The sequence below is a fragment of the Oryzias latipes genome, chromosome 14 (genome assembly GCF_053564925.1).
Source record: "Oryzias latipes strain Hd-rR chromosome 14, Olatipes_Hd-rR_3.1".
NCBI classification, from domain to species: domain Eukaryota; kingdom Metazoa; phylum Chordata; class Actinopteri; order Beloniformes; family Adrianichthyidae; genus Oryzias; species Oryzias latipes.
This window is the reverse complement of record NC_136250.1, coordinates 11,842,009-11,865,707: the sequence shown is the minus strand read 5'-3', so window position 1 is coordinate 11,865,707 and position 23,699 is coordinate 11,842,009. Positions and strand designations below refer to the sequence as shown.

The 23,699-nt window shown below is 38.9% G+C and overlaps 1 protein-coding gene across 3 annotated transcripts in view; it reads right to left on the bottom strand.

Annotated features, from left to right (window-relative positions):
* Positions 1–21,810, bottom strand: part of tiam1a (TIAM Rac1 associated GEF 1a) — a 57,674-nt gene extending 35,864 nt beyond the window's left edge. The window contains exons 1-2 of one of the 3 annotated variants that reach the window (XM_011483332.4): positions 21,529–21,810; positions 108–209 (exon numbers count right to left, since the gene is read on the bottom strand). The gene's annotated coding sequence lies outside the window, so the exon portion shown is untranslated. Of the gene's footprint in view, positions 1–107; positions 210–1,596; positions 1,725–21,528 lie in introns of those variants that run through there. The other 2 variants (XM_020708811.3, XM_020708812.3) reach the window with 2 other exon arrangements.
* Positions 21,811–23,699: the final 1,889 nt, after the last annotated feature.

Sequence of the window (23,699 nt, the reverse complement as noted above, 5' to 3'; positions counted from 1 at the left end):
TGAAACGTACCAACTGAAAGAATGTACCAACAACTGCCAGAATTACTAAAGATGCAGTTCCAAAAGTCTTTTTCCGGAAACGATTCAAAAAAGAAAAATGTGGTTACCTTTGTGTATACGCCGACATCATTATCTTGCTCTCATCGCTGTGTTGTCAGACTTTACCAACCGCATAATTCAGACGGGCTCAAAGGTTGAGATGGGTTTACCTTTATGGAAAGAAGAAGTAAGAGACGGAGGTGATTCAGTGGGGCTTTCATAGCTTCACTGTAACTTGACATATAAAATTAACAAACTACCCTGCAAAATGGAATCTGAAGAAAACAAAAAGCCCCCTGTTTCAAAAAAATTGCTTAAGGCCTACTTGCAAGAAAAATAATCTTAGTTTGAAAAAACACATATAAGTAACTAGAATTCTGTGTAAGGCCATTTTTCGTACCTCATTGGCAGATTTTCTTTTTGCTTATTCAAAGAAAATCTGCCAATGGGTTACAAAGTATTTGCATTTACATGATGGTGGAAGACAGCTTTAAGATGACAAACAAGATAGAAAATAGATAAAATCCCATTTTGTAGCAACCGTGTAAATCCAACTGGGTAAAAATTGAAAGAACTATTACTAATCAGATAAGAAATATGATCAGAAACCAACCAAAGATTTTGCATTTTCTGAGCCTGAGGGGGGATTTGCAGGCATCTACTCATAGCCTGTAATTTATTGCCCACCCAAAACCTGACAAACATGCACAGGCATGTGCACCAAGCATTTTTGGGAGACACCCCCTTGTCCGCCTGCAGACAAAAGGAGAATGTGTGCACATGTGCACACTGAATCGACAGCAGAGGAAATAAGCTGTGGACTCTATAGTGCTTAAGACTTCATTCATTGATTCTTGCCAACACAGCCTAATTTCTTCTAATACTAGCCCGGAGCTGGTTGGGGATTGACCAAGAATTTTTTTTATAACACAATATGCACTGTACTGTGAAAAACTATGCAAGCAGAAGCATACTTCCTTGTTGGGATTTAAGAATATTTGTACATTTTACTGCTCTTAAAATATTTTATTTTGTGAGTTTTCTTTTTAAGGACTATGCCCGTCTGGTCAGCAGAGGTAATCTGATGCTGCAGTAGTTGTAAGGCCGGTTGCAGCCTTCTATACTATAAACACAGTAATCAGATATGACTGTAGTCTGATAAGCCAATAAGCAGGAAAACGATGAAAGAGAGGCTCTCTTGCAAGAAAGATTAAAGGCTTTTATCAGCTGCAAGGTCGATGACCATCAGCTCAGTTTGAATTCTTAACATAATCAGGCATTTGAACCACTCTTTTTTATGCAAAAAAGCATCAGTTTGTTCCTTGAAGCAATGAATAAAATGCTTATTTTACTGAAATGTAACAGCAGCTGCAACAATATTATACAGTAGATTAAAAATTGATTTGAAATACATATTACAGTTTGAAGACAAGTCATAAAATTCAAATCAAATAATAAAGGAAAGGGCATCTTTAAAAAATATTTAATGAAAACCTACGCTAATAATCTTTAGTTTTTACTGTTAGGGTTAACATTTAAACTTTTATCGCATCTCACCACAGCTTTGGGAAGCAGATGGACAAGCCAAACTCAACCTCCACACTTCTCCTCTTCTCTCTGCCTCTCTCGTTCTGCCTTTTATTCCTCCTCTCTCATCTAGTTCATCTTTCTGATGAGGCCAGCCTACATGCTGTCCACCCACCCTCTGAAACAAATACATGACGCACGCACAATGCGCTTGGTCAAATGGATGGCACCCACATAGAGGTTGAATGGATAGCAATAGACTTCTCCTAAAAAAAGAACAGCTGTTCACACGCAAACATTTAGTTTACAAGATCTCAAACAAATGCAGATTTTACTGCTGATGGCCCTCAGCGGGACTGCACCATACAGATTGGTTTGTTTTGGGAGGTTTTGTAGTCAGGATGAAAACTACACAAGCAAACAAACCTGACACCACACAGGGGAAATCAAAAGCACCAACTAAAATGTTTAGTCTCTTCCTCTCAAAGTGCCCTGCAGCAAGGCACAAGAGATGCAGAGATAACAAGAAGGGGTGGGGAGATTTCTTCTAAACCCACACAGAGCCAAGAGGTGAGGTGAAGCCGGAGGAGAAATGCATGAGGTGGGAGGACGCTGCGAGAGGAAATATTGGGCTGTGAATGCAAGTATGATCAGGAAAAAGGAGGAAAGAAAAAAAAACAATACCCAGCAAAACTGCTAAAATTTGGGAGGGGGGTATTTCTGTTGTTGGGCTTCAACTTGACGATGTGCAAATAAGTACACTGAAGCGGAGGTGTGCTCCATCTGCCTCTCCTTTGGCTTATTTGAAAGAGCAAAGACAAAGGGGGCAACCATAATTATTCACTCTCTTCTCCCAGCTTCTCATTTCAAGCTGTAAATCAACACACCAAGAGCGTGTTAACACAACAGCATGCACAAAGGCAGACGAAGCAGTACTGTTAGCCTCGCAGACAGACCCACTCACAAATGAAAACAGCCACCTGCACATGCTGAGAGGGGACAAAGAACACCGCCGGGAGGAAAGAAAAATAAAGATTTTATCAAGTTAAAGTGAATTCTTTTACACGACAGCATAAACATGATATTATTTATGAACTACTTCGTTCCGAAGCAAAGCATTGGGAGCAGAAAACCCCACAAAGAGGCACAAATCCATCTGCGCTGAAGCTGTCTGAAATTATTATGACAATGCGACAGTTGCAATAAAAAACCAATCAACTGCTTTGGGCTTTCATATTACATCATGCACCCGAAACTAGACGTTAAGGGAAGCAAGTTAGTTCCTTGTCACACATACACACACCTGCACAATCCCAAAAGAAGCGTTAGCAGGTTTTCCTGCTCACCCTTCTTGGAAAAATACCAAAGGCCTGTCAGAACAGCCAAGGAGCAGGCACACCCCACACTCCCCCTGCCAGTCTTTTCATCTCTGCACCTGTCTCACAGCTCCACCCTAACATGACACATCGCTCAGCTTGAAGACTCCAACAGTACGAAGCGTGGATGTCTTACTGTACAGGGTGTTGCATGAAGGGAGTGAAACACACAACTCTCTAGTGTTTTTGTCTTTTCACAAACCACAATGAGCACAAGTGTCATTTATTATCAGCTGGTGGTTTACATTTCTCTTAGTAATGCTAGTTTATGTTGTAGCCCCAAAGGAAAAAACTAAAAAAAAGTTTGATTTTTTGTGATGTAGTTACAATGCTGCAGCCTTTATGAAAAAAAATTGCCTCCTATATTTGAAGACCTGCTACAATAACAATAAAATGTGTTTTTAGAGTTTTTAACATGTTCTTGTGGTATTTTTCTCATGCTGGAGGACATATATAAAACAAATTAAGCTTAAAATTGTATTTATTAATATTCAATCAAATTTATGTGAATCAGAAGCAGATGAAAAAATGCTGTTGGGAAAAACCTTGTAGCCGAAACTTAGTACTTCAGCAAACTGCAAGATCTCTTCTCCGCACCATTCTGATGAATCCACTTCTAGACAAATGGATCTATGTACGTCTTTGTTTTCCTCGTCTGAGCTGGCATCTGGCTCAAAACTGTATGGGTGGATAGCTCCAATGTTGTTTGCCATTTTCGTTGTGAAGTGAAGGTAGGCTTGCTCTGCACCAACAGACCCCCACATCCTCATAGGGCAAATTTTTACTACTGCCGCTAATCATTATTAAAAAGACCACTGGGAATGTTTTTAAAATAGATTAAAAGATGATTGGAGTGGGTCTTTAACAGAATTACTCTAAACAAATATAATTTCATATCCTAATTTCATTGCATATTTTTTCTAAACTATGAAGAGTTTGAGTCATTTGTAAAAACAAGTAGCTGTCTGCTTTATAACTGACGAAAAGCGTAAAAGATCTCATTCTGAACCAGCATTCAGAGACCTTGGAGACCATAATCAGAACATTATTTCATTATTTTCTATAAAATTTTGCTACAGCTTTTGCTTAATCTGGCTTACTGACAGACATGGGCAAAAACTAACAAGGAAACATCCCCCTGCTTTGCCTCTTACTTATAGGAAAAGGGAAAGAGGGTTCATAGTGTGCTGATATTAAGTGATAACTACATGTATTTTTGCATATTTCTCCTGATCCCTCTGCAAACACATCTAATTGATTCTTTTTATCTTTAGTTGTTTGTTTTGATGATCAACATTGACCAAAGGAAAAAGTGCAGTCTGCACTTTGTTGTGACGAAAGGGACATATGGATTAGCTTTTCTAACCTTCAAAACCTTACCAGCCCAATCAAGCACATTCACACAGAAAGACTTTCACTCTTCCTTTAGGTTTTGCCTGATACCTTTTGCAATTTGGCAGTTCGTTATCTCCACATTGACGTAAGCAGAAGAGCTACAAAATGATTTGATAGCAAAATGAGAATAGAAATGATGATACACTATTAACAAAAAAAGTCGTTATTTTGCGTTTGCATACAAACCTGTACACGCCAGCAGAAATACACATGTGCAAACATGCAAATTCAAAGACAATGACCACACTGAATAAAAGCTGCAACCAGATGTGATAGACTGAGCATTTGTCACACCAGACAAAGCACAGAGCTATCTCCAAAAATTTGGATGAAGAGCCAAAACCTGAAGTAAGGCCACACTCAGGTGGGTGTATGTATGCATTTTTTTTTTACATTTGAGGAAGGGATTACACTTATCTGATGAGGAGACAAGAGCAAGATACGCTCCGAAAACATCCCACTGCGAAGATGAGAGCACACTCTCCACTGCACTCCCACAGTCCCACTGAGAGAAGACTGTCTGAGACACACAATTCCCTGGAAGACTGAGATTAGCTTCTTATTCATCCTTTCAGGATCTGACAAGGCGCACATCACCTCCCCCTACTCTTTGCTTAAACACACACACACACTCGTCAACAGTGTGCTTGTGAGCACAAGTCTTCGCACAAGACACATCCATTTCTTCAAACCTCTGAAAAACAAATGACAATTTCCTCCTGAGGAGCCAGCATAGCCAAACACAAGTTTTTCTTTTTGCAGGCAAATCAATAGTGTACCATTTTTCTTTAACAGGAATGGTAAATCATTCACATATAAATTACACATCTAAAACAGGAAACATGGATCCTTTTCCGAACAGCATGTCATTCAAAACATAGAAGATTCTGATTTTTAACGCCAGTATGTCATGTGAGGATTAAAGAGGATTCAGTGTCGGCCAATTACTCCAAGTTAGATTTTCAAGTGTCGCCAAACATCGCTAAAAAACACTCCTCAAGTTTCTTTCCAGCAGCTTACACTATTCGCTTCTTAACTCTGATTTCAGCTGACTGTCTCTGCAGCGCACTGCAGTTGGGGATTACCATATTTTAAAGAAGATTGCCTCTACCGCAAGTCAAAGCCTCACAGAATCAATGGGTGTATGCAGCTTCTAAAGCTCAACTCAGTCACTACTGCTTTTGACAGACCTTAACTACCTGCAGCCCTTGTGAGAGTTCAGACTCGAAACCTCCTAATACATCAGTTACAACTGATAATGCTGCATGTTTAAATGTGAAGGTTTTACAAACTCATTCCTATGAAAATCATGTTTGCTGTGTTTACAACACGTTCTCATTTTCCTGATGATGGAGGACTGGCTGCCTGTGTCTTTTAGGATCACTTTTAAGATTTTACTTTTGGTTTTTAAATGTTGGAATGGTCTGGCACCTCTGTATCTCTCTGAGCTGTTACATGTGATCAAATGCTCTTAATGGTTCCCAGGACTCGGCTTGTGACTCGGGGAGACAGAGCCTTTTCAGTTGCAGCTCCTAAACTCTGGAATGCTTTCCCGTTCTCTGTGAGGTCAGCCAGAACCGTCAGTGATTTTAAGTCACTTTTAAAAACTCCTCTTTTTAGTCAGGATTTTAACTCCAGTGAGCGGATTTAGTTGTTCAGCTTGTTAATTTTATTCTTTTGTTGTTTTATTGGTTGCTTTTATTGTTTCTTTATTGTATCATTTTGTCTTTGATTTTATGTGATTTTATGTTAAGCACTTGGTTGCTTCTGCTTAAATAAGTACTATACAAATAATACATTGATTGATATACAATTAAAATTAAGCTTAACATTGCATTTCAAATATTTTCAAAAAAATGCAGTTTGAAAAAGAGCGTATGATGCGTTGATGTAAAAAATATGCTGGGCAGGTGACAAGCTCCCTTCGCCGCTCCATTCTGATGCATCCACTTGTAGACGACTAGATCATGTACGTTTTCAATTTCATCATTCAAGCTGGTATTTGGCTCAAAACTGTACGGCTGGATAACTCCAATATTATTCACCATTTTTGTTGCACCCGTAATGTTAGGTTGGTATAGTGAAGAGCTGTGAGCTAGCAGGAGAGCATGTACACAGAGAGCTCTCAACATCAGAGAGGAGAAAAGGGGGCGGGGTTGCTCACTGTCAATGGTCCCACCAACACTTTGAAAGCAAATTTCTAATAAAGTAGTGCCACTCTGCAGAAACTGTGTCCTTGAAAATGACACATGCTTTTTGGTTTTGCGTTAAAAAAATGGCATAATCATAATTAAAAGACCACAGGGAATGCTTTGAATAAAGATCAAAAGATTCAATAACCATAAAAAAATGTTCTAGCAAGGTCAAACCAAGTCCCAGCATTGTTAGTTAAAGCCCCCTGGGTCAATGTACCACAAACCTGCCATCAGTTATAAAAAATCTACATTTTGCTGTTGTTAATACCAATAAATCATCTATTTCCTGTCATACCTCAGTTACTTCCTGATGAAACAGTGATGCACGGCTAATGCCCTCACTGTCATAAAAGCCAATCAACAGATTATTCATGAGGGCATTTGCTTTATCAAAACGAGTGAGGGGCAGAAAAAAGTGCAGTGATTAATTATCCATTAGAAGTGGAAAATAATTTATGCTATTTAGCGGGGCAATAACTGTAGAAATTGTGCAGGACAAGTGACAGCTTTGGGGAAAAAGGAGAGCAAAGTAAAGGGTGAGAGGAATTTTAGGACAAAAAATGGGGGGGGGGGCTTTAATAGTGTGCAAGCTAAGTACTTATCGTAAGCACCTTTAAGATCCACTCCGATCATCTTTTGATCTATTGTAAAAGTGTTCCCAGTGGTCTTTTAATAATGCTAATTTAAAATAAAATAAAAACCTGTGTCGTTTTCTGCATAGCTTCAGCAGAGCGGCAGTAGTTCATTAGAAATGAGTTGTGGTTGGGACTATTGGTGTAGAGCAATTCCACCCCCCCCTTCCCCTCCCTGTTGGTGAGAACTTGAAGTAGGGAGCATGTAGCCTGCTCAGCGTATGTCCTAAATGACAAATATAAACTTTTTCAAACTGCATTTTTTTTTCATCTGCTCCTCATTCACAATGATTTGAAAAAAAGAATTTCTCAGAAATGCAATTTTATGTTTAATTTTCACATGTTATAAACACAATTTTCATCACAGTGGCTCTTTCACAGATGCATATTTGAAATCCATGATTGTGTTCTATGTATGTAAAAACAATTTAATCTATAGACGGCTCAATATGAGAAACACAAACCCCTCTGTTTAAACATTGCATTTAAAATGCACCAGGTTTAGTCATGACTTTGACTTTGCATGTGAAGAAACTTGTTTGACCTTTTATTGATCAATAATTACATCAATACCTGTCTTCAAACAATCAAAAACGGTGGAAACAGAAAATTTTTACTTTGTAAATTTGTTATGATATTACAACGTAGGTCCATGACTAACAGCATTACACTTCAAAAGCACATTTCTTTTTCCACAGAAGGATGAATTTCAAATGCTCACTTTGAAGGCAAATCTCTTCCATAACCCTTTTTGTGCTTAGAGAGAGAAAGTAAATAAAATAAAAATACAAACACAGAAATTACTTTTGAATATTGTTTGTCCTTCCAGGATCGACTCCTGGCCATGCATGTCCTTGAGCTCACATAACCAGCAACACATCCCAAAGGCAGCTAGTCATTTGAAGTTGAGAGGAAAAGTTGGCCGTCACTGACTGTGGAAGCAGGAAAATCCGCTTCTGCATCAATAAAAGAAGATGCTGCATGCGTAAGCCTGATTAAGACAATATAATTCACATTTCCACTGTTCTTGTCAGGATATGTTTTTTCACCACATCTGAGCAGCCTCTCCATGTGACGACTACTAGAAGAAGGTTATTGCAGACCATACACCTACTCATTGGTGTGGATGTCCCTGTCTTGTTATTGTTGTGCTCTGTCCTCTCTATGTCTCAGCAAGAACTGTGGAATTGCGAAGAGTAACAGGGTCAGTTCGGGCTTCTTCATTTGTATAATAACCCTAATCTTGGGAACCAACAATTAAGAACAGCTACAACAGACTTCCTCTATCATAATAGGGCTGTTTCAAGATCTAAAGAAGCCTGCATCCTGGCCAGGCTAAACCCTTGTAGTGGTAAACCCAACCTAAACAGATATCTTTGAAGTCAAGTATGAAGAAAGACAAGAACAGAAATGGTCCCAAAGCGGCTCAACTTAGGCCCATGAGATGATTTTAGAACTGGTTGATTCTGACTGGTGACCTGTTGTTTCTGCACAATCGGAGCAGCGGTCAATGTAAAGGACTGGGAAATAAAATAAAATGAATGCAGAAATATAGAAATCTGGCTTTTGATGGTTTACTGACTGGGTAATTGCTGTAAAACTGGGTAACTCAACAATCAAGCTTCCAATTTTATAGGCTTATATAACTAAATGGTTTCTGTGTGCAGGGCTGGAGTTTGCCACTGATTAAGGCAAAGACCCACATTTACACCTCACTCATGTTCCTAACAGCAAATTTTTCAAAAATGGATTTACCTGCTTAATGTCTCTTTAAAAAAGCAAGTCTGAACATGTGCAGACTTGCTTCATTGGCTCAAAGTGGAAGTAGATCACATATTCAGACATTTGGATCTTGGGATGTATCAGAACTGCACAGGAAACTGAAAGCAAAAGTAACAAACCACAAACACAACAAGACTGCTAGCTGCTTAACAGTAGAACATCAAAAGCATGAATTAACAAGCACTAAACTGCAAAAAGTAATCTGGTAATAAAAAAACTAAATTTACATTATGAAAAACTGAAAGAACTAACTGGCATTTGAGAGTTTACGGGTTTTTAAGGGTTGCAAAATCTAAAAAACTATTGTTCTTTTTATTTCTTTTTTCTGCTTCAAAACAGCAGAGAACCAGCGTTATTCACCATCTGTTGCTCATAGAAGGCTTCATTACTCTCAAAAATAAAGAAAAGAAAGAAAACAATGTGTACATGCTCTTCCCCCCCACTTCATTACCAACAATGAAGGAGAAAAAGAGACGACCAATATGAAGCTGCTGTCCTTAAGAAACTCAGAAGGGTAAGCAATACTTCAGCTGGACAGCTGGGAGACATAAACAGATAAATAGAGAAGGGCAAACAACAGAGCAGGACACCTTTCCATAGATGTGTGCCAAAATGTTCACAGCAGGTAGGCAGACACAGTCAGACACAACACTATCACACTATACTGAGCACAACAAAATTAATCAATTAATCAGTCGTCATTCCCAAAACAAGAATCTGCTCAGTCTCACCAATAATAATATCTGTTAGTCTATATGTGCAGAAACTACAACAGAAGACTGAAATATGATCATCAGAAACTTGGCTGATTTTGATTCCAGTCTTGATCCTGCAAGTATTTAATTCATGAACATATTCTTAAACATTTTCTACAAATTAAAGATCAAATATATTTGATAAAATGCATTCAAAGTTGTATCCTTTGTCATTTGTGTCCCTCTTATTTCTGAAATTGCAGTACTTAAGTACACACTGGATTTGTGTGCTTTTTGCTCTAAAAAATCCTTTTCATGGTTGTGCTGTGATGTGTGCAAATTGTCCTGTTTTTCAGTTTTGTCTAAGGAAAGATATTCTTTTTAGCTTGGTTGACATGGCAATGAAGTAATGAACTGTGGATGAGCTTTGGTATGGAGCAGTCAAGCTGGAAAGACCCTGTTTACTGCGTGGTGTTTTTAATAATGTAAAAGCTTAGTTTTATTATAGAAAAACAAATCTATAAAGTTGAAGTGACTGTTTCCCTTTTGTCTTACCAAAAAAAAAAAAAAAGAATTTTAATAATCTTACATTTAACCCTTACATAACCCTTCTAAAATAACAAGGACTACTGCTGAAAAACAGACATTAGATAGAAAAAAATCTGAAAAATTCCTTAATTTTGCTCTCTGCAGACTGAAGCTGTCTTGAAATACCAGGGTGGATGGAAAAAGAGGATTTTCGGTTAAGGCAGTCTGATTGAGGTGGGAGGTTGAAACAGGGGACGGGATGAAAGTAGCATGCATGAGAGTTGTAAAAAAAAACAGATGATAGACCTGAAAGGGGGATGAGTGGCTGTTAATGCGGCATGGAGCTGGTGGAATTGAGTGTTGGGCCACAGGTAGGTTGATGAATGATGTATGCTGAGGTGGGGGGAGACATAAGAGGTAAAGAGGTGGAGTGGTGCTGATGGATCCCAAGAGTCTAATAGAGATGGATATGGTGTCAATTCAAAGACAGACAGATGTATAAAGGGCTGATTTGTTGTCAGTACCGTCATGACTTGGGGGGGAAAAAAATTAAAAAGTGGTTACGCTTTTTATGTTTATGTTCATATTTAGGTGTAAACAATGAAGGAGTTTATCAGAAAATCACAGGAGACCTTAACTTTGCTGTTCATGAACCCAGAAATCCTGTTGATATTTGAATCATTATGAACCACTTTTACATGGTGAGTATGATGAATCATTCAGTGATCCATGATGATGTAGCGATCTCACATTCAAGAAGAGGCAACAAACTGTTAAGTCCAGAAAGTTCACAGCTGAAATGTTGCTTTTTAGGAGCAAATAAAATAATATTTCAAAATATGAAATTCTGAATCTTGTCTCATCTATTTGCTCCAGTGGGTCATACCATATTCTAATTGGAGTCGATTCATCCATTTCCAAACGCATTTATTCCTGTTCAGAGTGACAGGGACACTGGAGCCCAGCTACTGTTGGACAAAGACTACAGACAACACAGTCTCACATTAACATCTTTATTTTAGAGTCACCATGTTATTTATGAAGCATGTTTTTGGGCTGTTGGAAGAAGCCAAAGTGCTTAGAGAAAGCCCATACATGCACAAAAAGAACATGCAAACACCAGCACAGAAATCCCTGGAATAGAACTTGGAACTTCTCACCATGAGAATAGAGTGCTAACCGCTACACCACCGTGCAGCCTTCTGCTTGAGATGATAGCTTAAATAACACGTTTACATGTGTCTTAACAATGGACACATTGTTATAATAAATACTGTATTTCCTGCACTGAAGGGCGCTCCGCCAACACAAATCATCAATTTTCGAACTTGTGTTTTAAAAACTACACGAGGTGCAAAAGGCAGGACAAGAGTCAGAGATAAGTCAGTCAGTTAGTCGTTATTAACTGTAGAATTTGTTTGTGACTCAATACACGTTGGCCACGTTTGTGTATTCACAATACCTGTACCTCCCAAACTTGTTTGCAACACATAAGAAAACAGACTGATACCACTAAAACTAACCTTACTGTGACAACACCAACTCCCAACCTTGTTAGTAACATGGGAAAAAAAACTGTTTGACACTGCTACAAGTTAGACATGTTAGCATATTTACATTAACACCCAACTAAACATTTTGACAGATCACTGTGTACCTCAAGATTGCTTCAACATTAGTAAGCACAACCAGAATTCATCCATGAATAAAGTGCTTTCCATTATAAGACACACTGTCCTTAAAAAGAAAATGAAGGCCTTTTGGTGCAGAAAATACTGCAGTTTTACAATGACACAAGTAGGTCAAAGAAATAAAAAGTTATTTTCCAAGTGAACTCAGGAAATTTATAGCTTTCTGCTCCGAGTGCCCATGATGGTTTATTTCAAAGTTTACTAACTGAAAATCAAGCTTCTGCAGAGGATGACTCACCAAGTAATGGAAAGAGTCATAAAACACAGAAAACATGTAAAATATCCTAACAATGGCATTTTTTACATTTAGCAAAAATCTTCCAGACTATTTGCTTTGTTCTTTCATAATAGTGTCTCAATGCGAGGTCCACAGAGCTTTGTTACTTATTGCTATTTTTAACCCTATGGGCAACTTTTGGAAGAATTTGCCTCCTCATCCAAAAAACATCAACCCTTGAATCATTTTTTTAACTGAATGAAAGAACACAAATTAAAACTAAAAAAATATATAAACCAAGTTTGCAGCAAGTTTGGTCAGTTTGTTTGTTGACTGCCTGTTTAATGATGTTGACTCTCTCAATTTGTGTTAGCTTGTTACTTTCTGTATATCACATCTGCATCCTGTTTCTGATGAGCAAACCTGCTCCTCATTTTAGAATGGTCCAATCAAAGAAAAACCTACTTTTGTGCTCATTTTGTTTTTCGTGTTAGCTTTTTAAAATGACTGCTCACCTAGTGTTTTCTGTTTGTTTAAGGTTCATTTAAAAAGATTGCTTATCATCCTTCCTCAGCTTGTTCAAATGTGTGATTATGAGAACCATTATTGTTCATTCTTCTTCAATCAAGAGCACTGCCAGGTCAGCAAGAGACAGGTTTTGTGGGGAGAGAAGAAAAAGAAGAAAAGCAGTGTCATAGAGATGCAACACGTCATTTGATGATTGACCTGCCAAATTTCAGGGTTTTGAAAGGTGTCAGCAGCTGAGGAGTGGGCAACACACAGCAACTCTGGTGGGAGATGGGGGAGGGAACGTGTGGGATGTGGAAAGAGGAAGTTATCTTGGTGCATACCGACACCTGAGTCAACAACGGTAATCTCAAACAAAGAGCCCCCTCCAAGGAGATAAAAAAAAAGTCACAGTACTGCAGTAAGCTGGGGGGTTATAAAAAAAAAAGGTTAGAAGGAATGTGACATACAAACAAATGGGTCTCTGTCTTAACACATAACGCCACCAACAGTGACATTAATATCAGCTGTGATTGTCCCAACTTACCTAGAAACAGGCAAATTTAATAGTCAGGACAGAAAAATTACAAGACATATTTGACCAGGCAGAGAAGACACAATTCGGATGATTATGAAGGGATTTCTCATAAAATACTCTCACTCTCCCTGTGCTCCTCCTTTTGATACAAACATAAATCTATGATTTGACAATTTTACAGTATTTTCAAAATGCTGCAGCAATTTTCTGCACATTTTAAAATAATTGAATCATTCAAGCAGAACATCAAGTGAGTAGAACAAAAGGTATACTGTATTTACAGAGAAAAAGGACCACTATCAGGCTTTAATTTTAAATTACTGTTCCACAGAGGTCAATGTTCATTTTGGTATTTAACAAGTCACCCCAATATTAAGTCAGAAAGTTAAAAAACAAACTTTTTTGTTTCATTGAAATAATTTACTTGGTTTTATTTAATAAAGCTTTTATTTTTAAAGTCCCACTCCAATCGTTATCGTCAAAGCATTCCCATTAATGTTTTAATTATGTTTTTAGACAAAATCCAAAAACTTGTGTCATTTTCTAAGTCATAGTTTCTGCAGTTTCCTTAGAAATTCGCCTCTGATTTGTGGATGGGACTGCTGGCCCATTGCATTCCCGCTAGATTACTGCCCCTCACAACCCCAACCCAACATTACCACTGCAAAAAATGGCAGGGAACATTGGAGCTATCCAGCCTCACAGTTATGAGCCAGATGCGAGCTCAGACAAGGAAAACGAAGCCATCAACAGATCGACTTGTCTGCAAGCAGGTGCATCAGAATGGAGCAGTGAGCGCACTGAAGCAGCTCCTACATCACTGCTACAGACTTTTTCAGACAGTATCTTTTTCCTTTACTCCTGATTCGCAACAATTAGAATAAGGAAATACTCAGGAATGCAATTTTAAGCTTAATTTTCTTAATACGTGTCCTCCACCATAAACAATGCCACAAGAACATGTTTTTTATGTTTTGCATTGGAGTGGGTCTTTAAAATAATCCAGTACAATACCAAAAACACAATCAATATAACAAATTCATTAATTGTCAGTACCATTTAGTGCAGTTTTATAAGAAAATTGACCCCACTCTCTTTTATCATTATTTAACTTTTTGTACAGTTAAATAGTGGCAATTAGATAACATTTAAAATAATATAAAAAGAAATGTAAAGAAGAATAGTGTCAGACGGGACAAGTAACACAACAAGAGACAAGCATGGCAGCATGTCACTTCTTGTTTGTGGTTTCTCTTTAGTGTTCTATTTGAATTTAGGTCATTGAGTCCATTTTCTCTAAGTTGATCTCTTGTGCCAAAGCGAGCTGGAGTTCATTGTTTGGGATTTGAGTGGCTAGAATTAACTGAGCTCCCCCTCTTGGTGCATTAGTGACCTGTATTAGCTCCACGCGACTTTTGTATCTGAGTGCAGGCCTGAGGCGAGACGACAAAGACAAGCTGCCTACAAACACACATTCACGTGTCTCACCACCACAGGACAATAACAAAAAGCACGCAGCCTAATAGAACCTTCACTTTTTTTTCTAATCCCCACAAAAAGCCAATCTAAGGAACAAAAGAATCAAAACAATTTTGCTGCAAGCCTTCATCCGTGCTTTTGTCACCCACACACGCACATATTCACACAGATCTGCACTCTAACAAACACTTTCAGACCACCTTGCAGTATCCCACAGCATCTCTTCCAGGTCAATAAGCAGGAGCGCAAAGTGTGACTAGATTATGAGCTTTAAGCTGCCAACTAAGTCAGCATCTCTTTATGTAAGTACAAGGATGAGGAACAGAAAGGCTAAAAAGCTTTTTTATTTTTTTGCTTCTCCTTAATAACCTATAGAAATAAAAACCTTATTAAACAGCAGGGGACAAGATCACTTTAAGGCATAGAAAAGGGAGATCTAAGAAAGGTCAAATCCCCCCAATGCAAACAAAGAATAAAGAAAATCTTTGAAAAGATTCTTTGCACCTCTGTTCTTCCTCTCATAAAACCCTGCCTAGCATCTCTCCCACACACACAACTATGACTTTCTCACCCTGAGATTCTTTACAGCCGTTTTCTGTTGGGCTTATTTTCCTTCCTCCATCAAGCCTTATTTTCACATCAACTCAGCTTCTATCACAATGTCAAATTAGAATGACATGTCACTTTGTTTTATTCAAGTATTCATTTAGCTTGATTTCATGGAAAATACCAATTTATTTTCTAGAGAAGCCAATACCAAGGACTGAACCCCTGATGTAGCAAATTGGAGACAAGCCATCAGCTTTGTCCGAATTGATGCCATTTGCTTTTACTGCTACATTCACACAGCCCTTGGTCTTCAAGCAAACGCCGTCAATTAAAAGTCCATGTAAACGTGTGTCTGTGCTACCCAAGTTTCCACAACCATTTTTGGGCTCTACATTGAGCGTTGAACGCGTGTTGAAAGTTAAACCAGTTGAACTTTGACCAGTCAGGGACTCGGATTTTGGTAGAGACGTGTGGGTAGCGTCCTATGCAATAAACATCAACCATTTGAAAATGGATCTTGAAGGAGCCAATCAGTGGCGGTTCTACACTGACTTACTCCCTGGGCGAGTAACCCCACCAGCGCCCCCCCCCCCCCCCCCCCCGCACACATGCAAAATTTGACAACAACATCCTGTTGTGTTCCTTATATTCTATTTAGCCATTTTACAAAAAAAATGCATGACTTTTCTAGCCTCGTATTACAGCGGGGGTCAAACTCAGTCACACAGGGGGCCTAAGTTAAAAACACGCTTAAGGTTTTGGGCCGAAGAAGATAAACATTTACTGAACACACTAAAGCTAAACTTTTAAACCTTTTAAACTGAACTTTTTGAACATAAATATGAATAAAAACAGGAACACAAGTTAAACCTTAAATAACTTGTAATATTTTGCTCTCCATAGAAATATATTCTGTCAAAATTATACAAATATGAACATGCTTCTGAACAAAACAAAGAAAGCCTGGAAATATTAATAAGAAATTACAAATCAAATAATTCCGTTTTTTTGTTGCTCTTTTATCATTTTTTAGAGCATTTTTTTTAGAGCTGGACTCCTGCTTCATTTTTAGCAATAATTTCTTAATGTGTGACGTCCTGTGTGTGTCTTTGTGAAACATATCAGAGGGATTAGATCTAAAAAAAAAAACTTATTGTGATTGATATGTTTAGGTCTTATAAAACATTAAAGACTAAATCATAGAACTCATCAGTGGGATTATTCAAAAAATATTTGGCATTTCCCTAATTTTGTGCAACACCAACAGTAGAAATCCTCCAAAAAACCTCAATCCATAAAAAATGGTCTGCGCTCATCCCCCCTCCCCCTCCCCTTCCCTCTGACACACGCGGCTCCGTCTCTATGACGGGAGCCGCAGCTGCGGCTCAGAGTTGATTGTCAGATAGAAAAAGACTCCCCTCACACCTGTTAGTGTGATTCAGCCAGCCACCGGTGAGTTGCGCCCCCCTCTCGAGTTTTTTGACTTATGTTCCAAAGACTGCCGCAAAGAGGTGTGGCCGCAAATGTCTTGCAGCAGAAGGCGGTGGTCACGTGCGTGTCGGGTCTGCCGTGTCAGAGCAAGGAATTGTGGGAAATAATCCCCATTGCCTGCTTTTGTCGAAATTTGGTTGAGCATGGGTGTTTGTTCTGCCCAATTCCTTTTCATGTGCCTGTTTTACGTTGTTTCACTCTGAGTTATTTCATCTTTTTTTTTTGTTTTTTTTTTTTTTTTTTTTTGCACCATAAGTGTGAAGAGCAAATAGGATGAAGACATTCTTAACAGTCTGATGTATCAAAATAAAAGTGTTGAGTGCCGGCAGCTGAAGCAATTTCAAATTAAAAGTTGCAAGCTTCCTCTTTGAATATCGTTGACATCAATCGTAGCACAACACTATATGTGCGATCGTAGCACAACACTATATGTGCGTAACGCACGCATCGGGCACGGCAAATGCCGCCCCCCACGAAGTGCCGCCCTGGGCGACCGCCCACATCGCCCATATCAAAAACCGCCACTGGAGCCAATAACTACAATTTGTGGCCGGTCATAATTATAGGATAGAATAGATCTGTGAAAGAAAAAGCGTGGAGCAAGAATTGCGACATTTGCACCTTTCTGACGTTTCGCGTCAAGCCTCTTCTAACTGTGGGAGCATGCACTAGTATCAGGCAATGACAGTCCAAGTAAACACCGTCTACTAAAAGCATGTGAAAGAACCCACATTCGGTGCGTTCTTGAATGTCCGGTGTGTACATAGCATAAATGATGAAAAGCAGCATTGGCATAAGCAACCCCCTCAATTGTAAGTCATTAGATCAAGGATGCACACACATTTTCACAATCTCCTAATTTTGAGTAAACACCAGGCAAAAACCCCAGGGTTACATGAATTACTAAAATACATGGATGCATGTAAAAGAGGCTTTTAAAAAAAGCATGTGGGCTCAGGAGGTTGGCTTAAGTGGGGGCACGGGTTAATGACTTGCTGTACCCCTACCCCGACCTCCACTTCCAGCTTGCTAAGGTCTGCTCTGCTCACATCCTGTGTGGATTGATCACTGAGTGGAGAAGATTAGGGCCGTTCACCTTTGTTGTTTGTGTTTCACAACGAAGCTGCTAGTGGAAATAAATGTAAATACAACATCCTGTATGCAACATTATGGCCTCTTCAGCTGGCAGCCACAACTGAAGTTGACCAGAACACAATAATGATCAGAGATAATGAGCAGACATGACAGGGGGGGGGGGGGGGTAAAGATGTCATACCAAGAGCGGAAGGGAGAAAATGGGATCGGGCGCCAGAAAAAAGGAGGGAAAAAAAAGAGTGAATGAAAAAGAGGGTGGAAAGAAGGAAGGAAGGAAGAAACACCCGAATCATCAATAGGCAGAGAACAGACAAAAGGAAGGAAATGAGTGAGGGCACATGCCAGCTCATGTCAGCTCTCAGACACCCCTCCCCCATCTGGACCCCGTCACAAATTAGAGGCATCCCCTTTTGCTTCTTCTGCCTCATATCTCGGCTCTCAGGAGGTTTGTGTTAAGGGAACGCTCTTGCATTAACTGCTGCAGTCCAGCTCAACCAGACTGGTGACATTGCAAACAGGCGTGCTTAACCACAAATGAGAGGGACTTCATTTTCACACGGACTCATTAAACCTCTCTTGTACTGTTTCCAAATTATGCTGAGATCCCACAAGTAGAATTATTGCAATCATAAATTCTTGTGATATTTTAACCAAATTAAACTATTCTTTTATATAAAAAAACAACTTATGTCATAAAGACTGAGGTCAACTAAGACTAAGGTCATCTAAGATTGGTGTTTTTAACATGTTCTTATGGCATTTTTCTGATGATGGAGGAGATATACAAAGAACATTCGGATTAAAATTGCATTTCTCATTATTTCTTTCTACAAAGCGTTGTGAATCAGGAGCAGATGATAAAATGTCATTTTAAAAAGCTTGTTGTTGCGCAGAAACTACAATCGGCAGGCTATGAGCTTTTTGTTCTGCTCCATACCGATGCATCTACTAGTAGACAAATAGATCCATGTTCATTGTCCTCATCCGAGTTTCTATCTGGTTCAAAACAACTGGATGGCTGCAATATTGTTTGCCATTTTTTGTTGCACCGGTAATGTTAGGTTGGAGGTGTGAGGGACTGTAATCTAGCGGGAGAGTGTGTAAATAGAGAGCTCTCAGAAACAGGGAAAGGAGGGGAAGGGGGTGAGATTGCTATTAGTCTTGCCTACAACTCAGAGAATTTCTAAAGGACTACTGCTGCAAATGTCCTTTATTTTGGCTAAAAACTGCTAAATCATAATTAAAAGACCACTGGAAATGCTTTAAAAATAGATCAAAAGATGATTGGAGTGAGGCTTTAAGATCAAACACATATACAAACTGTAGTATTTGAGGTAAATTCAGTTGAATTGTTTTTGCATAAATTTGTAATTCTTCCTGTTCATTTTCATTTTACAGTGTTTCAAAATGTTTTTACTGAATATAAATATTTCATTTATAATACAAAATATTAAACCATCAAGTTGAAATAACAGTTTGGGTTTAAAATTTCTATCCCTAGACGTAAAAAAGAAAAAAGAAAAAGATGTCAGGTAGCTATTTTTCCTCCCAAAACCAAATTTTATTCATATTTGTCTTCTGAATACAGTCAGGCAAATAAAAAACACAAAAAAATCCCCAAACACAAATATGTATATCGCTTGATTGCACATAGTAAGAAGCAAAGCTGAGGCTACATTAATCTAAATTTAAGAAATGAGAGAGGCAAACAGACAATGAGGAGATAGTAAAGAAGAAGGTTTGAGTGAGGAGAGCTCATCCGTTTCATTATTAATCACATTATCCTTTTATCATGCCTCGCACATGCTTCTTGAACCTACAGTTGTTTGTTTGTCTGCTCAGCCACAAGGTCAGAGGAGTTTCAGTCACTGACATGGGGAACCCCACTTTGTTTTGCCCTCCTCCTCTGGATAGGTTCAGCCTTGGATTGGATCGGGAATGTTTTTAAGTGAATTCAGTCTCCTCCCAAGAGACTTTTAAGTGTTTGGACATTGGTAACCATGTTAGGTCGGATGAGGGTAAAAAAGGAAAGCACACATCTGCCCTGCAGGTGAGCTGACTTAGTTTGAGAGCAGAGTATCAATCTGGGTCAGTGTATGTAGTGGAAGCGCACATAAAACTCAAGGCTAATTTGACAAAGCCCCATCCCCCTTTACAGTTACACACAATATCAGCCAACTGTACATACCACATGGATGCATAGACCCATACACATTTTAAAATTTCTACACAAAACTCAGAAGTAAAGATCAAACAGTCAAGGTATATCGTCCGCTCACAACAATCAAAGAATTGTTAGTGTAGAAAGAGTGTGTATAGACACTCTGGAGCATCCCTTTTTATCCATCACTATAATCCCTTCACAGATCGCTTCTTCAAAATACCCTGCCGATATTAAACTCCTTCATCACAACAACTCAAGCAATGAAAAAGAATTATCACATAAACAGAGAAAAATTCCAACAATCTTTGGCCACAGAATGCCAGGTCTGTTCACAGTTTGCAGGATGAATATTTCACTTGCATGTCTGGCAGGCAAAGCCAAACTGAAACCAAAAGTTGCAGAAACTTGCACTGATCTTATAATAACAAATCCGAAACATGTGCGATGTACCTTTTCAGGTTTCCTCACTGGGCCAAAAGCAAGTGGACATTTTTTTCTTAACTGATAAATAAAAATATTAAGGATTAAAGATTAAGAAAACCACCCCCTGTTTTCTGAATTCATTGTTCGTTTAATTTTATTCATTTGCAAATAGGAAGGGTTAAGAAAATGTTTTGTAGAAAAATACGTGAACAAAAGGGATCAGAAAGAAGTTAACTTTTGTCTTATTTTACACACAAACTTGCTTCACATAGACTATTTAGGACATTTAAAAAAAAGTCATCCTTCAGGCTGTTTCCCATAAGATTTACTTCTTGTGTCTCGTTCCAATCTCTTTTACTTTAGTCCTTTTTTTTTTGCTAGCTCTTCAGTATAACTCTAGTTTTAGGGTCCCTCAAGGCTATCTGCAGTTCCAGTGTGGCAGGAACCAATGTGGCCTTCCTCTGTCCAGCTTCTATCTAAGATGTAGCCACAATTAACCCAAAACCACAACATGCACAGACAAAGTAAAATAAGTTTGGTGGATTTACACTTTTTTGTAGAAATCCTTCTCCCTGGATCACAATTTTCAAATCACAGGAAAGCAGGTCTCTATCTTTTTTCAAACAAAAACTGTTTATCACTTGATTAGTTTAGAAGATGCAATCATATGTTAAGTAAAATAACTTTAATTGTCCAGGTCTTATGTGAGAAAAGATCATACAATGGGAAATTGTATTTCAGTCTTTTTCATTTTGAATTGCCCATTTTTCTCAGTAGAAGGTATTGTTAGGTGCTGCCAGTGCAGAGGGCTGTTAAGGTTTTTCCTTAACACTGAACAAGCTCTGACAGAAACTAGGCAATGTCCCAGATGAAAGCATTAATGATTGATAAACTCCTTTCATCTACACACTCACATGCCGGCCCATGCAAAGTGGCAGGTGAACATTACAATTGTGAGGCTTTTTTTGGCGCAAATCTGTTACATGGTACATACATTTCCGAATTTCTGAAGTTTATTAGCAAATAAATGCTTAACAGCATAATGTTAGAGTGAAAAAGTCGCAGTTACAACCACATTCACAGCCTCAATGTGTAAAGTCTTACTACACATTGGGTAAATGTCTACACAAGAATCTTCTCTAATACTTTCTCTTAATCACAAAGCTCTAGATACAATCTCAAAAGAAGAAAAACTATGTGCTCACCTTTAATGAAGTTCCTAATTCCTCCTGTGAGAGTGACACTTGAATCCCTGTAAAGGTTAAAACACAATCAACATGCGTCCACTGAAGAGAAAGGCTAGACTTCTTTGCATCTGCGAGACTTCTCGTGGACTCCAGCGAAGCATTTCGGTCTGTACACATTAGAGCCCGTTCTCACACATGCTGCCTCCTGAATGTCTAACTCAGACTGTGGTCTGAGAAGAGGGTGTGTGCACACTGCCTCAGTCAAAGCCCGCCCTCTCTTCTCTCATTCCAGCTTCTCTCAATCACACACTGAGTCAGCCCTCCACCTCCTTCCCTTCACCCATCTCCACTCCCTTTCTCTCTTCTATTTCACCTTTCCTGACTCGCCAATTGCCTGCCAGCATAATGTGTTTCTCTGATTTCCATCTCATCTGTTTAATTGGTGTGGAATTTGCTTCAAGCTATAAGAATAAAATTCAATAAATTTAAAAAACTAGACACAAAGATAAGGCTGTGGACAAGTACACTTTTTTTTCTGAGATTTTTTATTTGAAAACAGTCAAACATTCAGAACAATAGTCTAAAAAGTTACCAGTCTAAAAATATCTGCTTTGCAGATTGAAACACGCTTGTGGTTTGAGTGCAGAGATAAAAAAGGGCAAATGGTGGAAAGCATGACAAATGTGCGAAAAGCCTTTTTGTATGCACAAAACACTAAAAGTTAAGGACAAACTTTGCAAGTTAATTTGATAAAACAGGGAGGTTTTTTTTGTTATTACTATCATTATTACGACTGCCTATAAAATCCCTTTTTTCCTATCTATTCAGTGGACATTCATTGTGTTCTTGCTTTTGCCACAATGGACTCTAACCGGCTGCTTTTACTAGGAAAAAGTTATTCAAACTTGAATTTCTAACATCCGATTTTTAGTCCAAATAGCCCAAATAACCTTTTACAGCACAGGCAAAAGCCCAAAGGACATAGTAGTTTTAACACTATGTGATGTACAAGGGGCTGTTTAATTTTTAATTTGACGATATTTAATTTGCTTCCACGAGGCAACATATTAAATGTTTAAATTCCATCTTTATCCGCTCATCCAGAGTCGAGTCATGGGGGCAAGAGAGATGCCCAGACCTCCCTCCCCACAAAAACTTCCATCAGTTCTGCAGTACTGCTAGGGTGACCCCAAGGCTAGCCGAGAGACATGGTTCCTCCAGAGCGTCCTAAACCTTTCCTGAGGTCTCCTACCTCAAAACAACTCCAGGGAGGTATCTAGGAGGCATATGAAAGAGAGCCAACTCAACTAGCACCTTTTGATTGGCAGCAACCCTGGGTGATCGACAGGCCCGCTTCAAACAGTTGTACTGAAAATGGAAAACACTCTCAATTCAGACTAAAGTCTTCTTGTGTATGAAGAAAACCTTCAGAGCAACATTTAAGGTATTTAAGATATCACTGTCATTGCCCAAGTGAAAGTAAAAATTTCTGAGTAGATCAATAGGGTTCCCAGTCAAACCATTGTCTCTTACCCCTTCTACATATCAAAAAAGGTGGGGTAATCTGTACTATTGTTTGGCTCGTAAGACGAAACTACAACAAGAGACCTGCCCCCGACCCAGAGGCCTAGGGACGTGACCCTCTCATTTACTGGGGTAAACATTAATGCATGTCAGCTGAGCCAAATGGCTTTGAGAAAACACATGCTAGCCTGCAACATCCAACAAAGGAATATATCTACTGGCCATTCTGGGCCATTCCAGAATAGAAGAGGATCCAACTGCTCTCAATGAATTGGGTTTTTTGAGACCAAACTGTCAATAGAGGCTTGCCCAGCCATCTCTAGCCAGTACTGCTCAGTCTCCTGCACAAGCTCAGCTTCTTTCCCCATTTAAAGAGATAACAGTCCATGTCTCCATGCTTAGTCCATCAAAGTGTAGTCTGCAGTATCACTCAGGCTCTCAAACATTGGCGGTACATGAACCGGAAAATTGTGGATGGAAACTTCTGCCCCATATTGTTACTTGTTGCAGAGTCAACTGGAATTGCTAGTTTGACTTCCCAGAGCACATCCTCATTTGCATTCTGGGTTTCTACTTTACTAAGACACATTTTGTTCTCAGTTGCTGTTTTAGTTGTTGCACCACACTACTTATCAGGTAAACTGTCATTAGCTAGCAGGGGGGTA